The sequence below is a fragment of the Phacochoerus africanus genome, chromosome 6 (genome assembly GCF_016906955.1).
Source record: "Phacochoerus africanus isolate WHEZ1 chromosome 6, ROS_Pafr_v1, whole genome shotgun sequence".
NCBI classification, from domain to species: domain Eukaryota; kingdom Metazoa; phylum Chordata; class Mammalia; order Artiodactyla; family Suidae; genus Phacochoerus; species Phacochoerus africanus.
Genome location: NC_062549.1, coordinates 61,757,546 through 61,762,397, shown reverse-complemented (window position 1 = coordinate 61,762,397; position 4,852 = coordinate 61,757,546). Strand labels below are relative to the sequence as shown.

The 4,852-nt window shown below is 41.2% G+C and overlaps 1 pseudogene; it reads right to left on the bottom strand.

Moving 5' to 3' along the window:
• Window positions 1–419: 419 nt before the first annotated feature.
• Window positions 420–4,026, bottom strand: LOC125128676 (protein FAM161A-like; annotated as a pseudogene).
• Between the last annotated feature and the right edge of the window lie 826 nt (window positions 4,027–4,852).

The window sequence follows — 4,852 nt, the reverse complement described above, 5'->3', positions numbered from 1 at the left end:
CCACAATGTTCATATGCCAATCCCAAACCCCAGTCCATTCCTCCCCTCCCCAAACTGTCCCCTTTGGTAACCCTAAGTTTGTTTTCAAAGTCTGTGAGTCTGTTTTTATTTTGTAAATAAGTTTATTTGTATCAGTTTTTTTTTTTTTTTTAGATTTCACATATATGTGACATCATACAATATTTGTCTTTCTCTGATTGACTTCACTTAGTATGATAATCTCTAGGCCCATCCATGCTACTGCAAATGACATCATTTTATTCTTTTTTTATAGCTGAGTAATATTCCATTGTATTTATGTATCACAGCTTCTTTATCATTTCCCCACCCATGTTCGTAACACCACAAGCATTGTTTGCTGACACCCCATGCTGCAAACAAGAGCACAGGCACAGAGAGGAGATTTTGCTTATCCCATTTTATTCCTCAAAAGATTTTTCTTCTTTACTGTCTTCATTGGCTTTATCTTTTTCCTTGCAATAATTCTGGCTGTTAGTATCAATAAAATAATTTTCTTCACCGTTTGTTCTTTCTTCTATTTTTCCTCTTCATTAAAGTTTCTGCCACCTTCAGTGAAACTTCTCATCTCTCGACTGCTCAAGTTCTCAGGTATTTTTCCACCTTAACCATTCTTTGAAACAAACTTAGCATATTCCCAGTGTTTTTTAGGGTATTAAAATGATGCCTTTCTGCTGCCATTCTTGCATTTTTATGAGCAACGTATTCAAATAGTAATGTCTTCTTTTGAAATTTTTTTTATCTTTCTCTAGTTCTTATTGGTAATCTCGTCTCCTTTCCCTTTTCACTCTTTCTGAGAGATTTTACTCTGGATTTAGACATTTGAACTAAACTTTGATAGGAATCATAAGCCTTAGCCTGAGCTGTTAGGAGTTTCTGCAATGCCTTCTTTCTTTGCTTCTGCTTAGTTAGGATACAATTTCTCTCTTCTTCTAGTATTTTCTTTTCCTCAGGTGCTTTCCTGTGGTTTGCTCTCTTCCTCTGAAAGATACCGTGGGTATTGTAGGGTTATACTTACAAAGCAAGGACTTTGCATTAACACTTCTTACTGGGGATGGTGCTTTTAAGATAGAAAAGACCAATATGTTTCTTTTGAATTTTCTTCCCTTGCTTCAATGTCAAATTTTTCTCTATGTTAGTGGATGCACGTGAGGATGCATGAGGATCAAATGGTTTATAAACTGTTAGGAATGTTGGACATGTGTGTTTTGAGAGGTGTTTTTGATATCTCTCAGTAAGGTCTTCAAAATCAGCAGTCTGGCACCTAACCTTGTGCTTACGCTTCAACTTTTCAGCCTATTCAGGACACTTGAGGCTCTTTGTAGGTCCTGTGAGCTGGCCTATAAAGCATAGGGGATGATTTCTGTAAAAACTTTGGGCTCCCAGCTGCAGCCTAAAGATCCTATTAAGCCTTTTCAACTTGTCACTAGTAGTTGAACTATAAATCAATTGAGGTACAAGTCTAGCTTTGTAATGGAGCAGGACCTTATGGAGCCTTCCCCAGGGAAAGCCCTTGCCCCATATCCTCTGCTTTAGCTCCTCTCTGAAGTACCTAGATAACAGTATCTGATGCACATTTCCTGAGTTGTTTTACAAATGTGACAATCTCTCCCACCAGACGGAAGCTGTTAACTATGTGATGACCATGAGCACATCGCCCCCAGGCCTCCTGGAGCCTAAGGTTGATAATGCTCTGTGACACCATCAGGCAATCAGAGAATTGTGCACAAGCTGATCACTTACCCTGTAAACCCCTTTCCCTCACCTGGATTTTAAAAGCTTGACAATTTTTTTTCGGAGGGGGTCATGAGCCACCCATCTCCTTGCATGCCTTGAAATAAACTTTTCTCTTCTCTAAACTCTGACATTTTGGTTTGGTTTCACTGTATGTTGGGCACATAAACTTGAGTTAATAACTTTAAATAGATTTGTTCTCTTTTTCACTTAAAAAAGTCTCTCAGCTATTTTTCCTGGATTTCTTGCTTCTATTTCTTCCTATAATAAACATACATGGCTTTTTGTGAGGCCAGAAGAGCTTTTTGTTTTTCCCTTCCTAGGTCTCCTCTGTTCTTCATTTTGCTTGACTTTCTTATGATAAAGGAGGAAAAACGATGGATACAGGCACTAGGTTGGCTCAGAATTTCTTCTTAGACATTAAATATTCTTGCTTTAAAAAATTATTAATTATTCTATGGAGATATAATCATCATGAGAAAGAAAATATTGCCTGCCATATCAGTAAACAAAGGATGTCACAGTCGTCAGTGATTGCAGCCACCTCCTGTGCTAGTGAGCCCTGAGGGAACTCAGGAAGGAGACAAAGGATACTTGCCATTTAGTAGTCATCAGAGTACAGCCACTCCAGTAGTGAGCCCACAGGATGTGAAAACACAGGATATAGGGTCCCGCATATCAAAGGAATGATTTCATTGAGTTCAAGTTCTTGCATCTTCCCATACACAGAAAAGCACCAAATTCATTAACTTGAGTATCTGTTTTTTTTTTTTTCTTTTTTAAAAATTGTGTCTTTTTAGGGCCGCACCTGCAGCGTATGGAGGTTCCCAGGCTTGGGGTCAAATCGGAGCTACAACTGCTGGCCTATACCACAGCCACAACAACATCAGATCTGAGCTGTGTCTGTGACCTACACCACAGCTCACGGCAATGCTGGATCCTTAACCCACTGAGCAAGGTCAGGGATTGAACCTGCAACCTCATGGTTCCTAGTCAGATTGTTTCCGCTGCACCACGACGGGAACTCCAGACAGTTCATTTCTGAGTGTTAGACGAGAGTCCATTCTTGGGCTCTGGAAGGGGGTCCACCTTCTTGCAACATTTTGACTTTAAATTTCCTGCCTCTTTCTCTTTTTCTCTCTCTTTCTTTCTTTCTTTTTCTTTCTTTCTTTCTTTCTTTCTTTCTTTCTTTCTTTCTTTCTTTCTTTCTTTCTTTCTTTCTTTCTTTCTTTCTTTCTTTTTCTTTCTCTCTCTCTCTCTCTTTTCCTTCCTTCCTTCCTTTCTCTTTCTTTCTTTCCTTCCTTCCTTCCCTTTCTTCCTTCCTTCTTTTTTCTTCTTTGCTTTTTAGGGCCGCACCCGAGGCATATGAAGGTTCCCAGGCTCGGGGGCCAATCAGAGCTACAGCTGCCGGCCTATACCATAGCCACAGCAATGCAGATCTGAGCCATGTCTGTGACCTACACCATAGCTTGCGGCAACGTCAGATCCTTAACCCACCAAGCGAGGCCAGGGATTGAACCCACAACCTCATGGTCCCCAGTTGGATTTGTTTCTGCTGTGCCACAATGGGAACTCCTGTTTTCAAAACTCCTAGCTGGCCCCACCCTCCCATAACTCTCAACTTTTAGGGTGTGCATCTTTTTTTAATTGACATATAATATTATACTCGTTCCAGGTATACAACATTCTCCTTGGTTTTTTAAGCAGTTTGTGTATCATTTCAATATCTGATGTAGATTTCATGTTCTCATTTTTCTTTTGTTTTCTAATCATCATTTGAAAAATCTCAGGTACTATAATCTTTGGCACCCATCCTTTTGATTTCTTGTTTTTTTAACTGCTGGGAAGTCAGCATTTTCACACTGAATGTAATCTTCATCAAAAGGGTTTGTCCGTGTGTTGCCAATGAGCTCCTCAGTGTAGATCATCATTCTGTTTTTCTAAGATGGGCAACTGCCCTTCAGAGGAATACAAGGGAAGACTGGCCTAAATTCAGCTCTGAAAGTGATATCGTCAAGGAGATGGGCCACAGGAGGTCTTATTTGATAGAGATCTGGAAGAGACACCAGGAGTGGCTTCACTGATGGTCACTGGCTGAAATTCCTTTACATATAATTAATTTATGCTGGTAGATTTAATCCAACTTTGCCATCATTTCCAAGTGCATAGCCTTCAGTTCTTCTAGTTTCCTAAAATACTCTTCATTATAGTGGAAAATATCAGAAAGTTCACAAAGCTCTCATAGTTTCTACACATATGCCCATCTACCCCAGAACAGTGTTAAAATCAGCCAACACCAGTGCTGGCCAGCGGCTCCCCCTTCTCCTCTTCCTCCTCCTCCAGGGCCACCACCACTACCACTAGGGTCTTTAAGGGGCCTTCAAATTCCTACTGGGTAACCTGTACTTGGGTGTTGGGATTCACTGTGGTTTGGGACCAGAGGCTGCCAGCCTTAATGTTTTGTGCTATCACTGTGCTGGCCAAGGGCAGGGAAGCTGTGTCTACCTCGTTTGTGTTAAAATCTGGATTATACATTCATTTTCAGTGAATTTTTCCTGTAAGAATTCTTCACGGCCTGAACTGAGAACATTTGCCACTAGGGAAATTTTATATGTGCTTTTACCAGGCACCCCATGATTATAGTGTGTTTGGGGCCATTTTTACATTAACAATGTGAACTGGATTGGCATTTGCCATCTGCCGCTGCACAGCTGAAAGGCCTTTACATTTAATTTATGCTGGTGTGTCTTCTCTAACTTTGCCATCAAAGTTAGCGCTCATCAATCACGAGCTGCTGCAGCTGCTGACCATCCACACCCCCTGAAAGGAGCTCAGGGTGGAGATCAGGAGGCACGTTGTGCTCTAGGAAAACTGGCAGAACAGATCTTTATTTTATTTTTGTCTTTTTGCCTTTTCTAGGGCCGCTTCCCATGGCATATGGAGGTTCCCAGGCTAGGGGTCTAATCAGAACTGTAGATGCCGGTGTACATCAGAGCCACAGCAATGCAGGATCTGAGCCGTATCTGCGACCTACACCACAGCTCATGGCAACGCCAGATCCTTAACCCACTGAGCAAGGCCAGGGATTGAACCCACAACC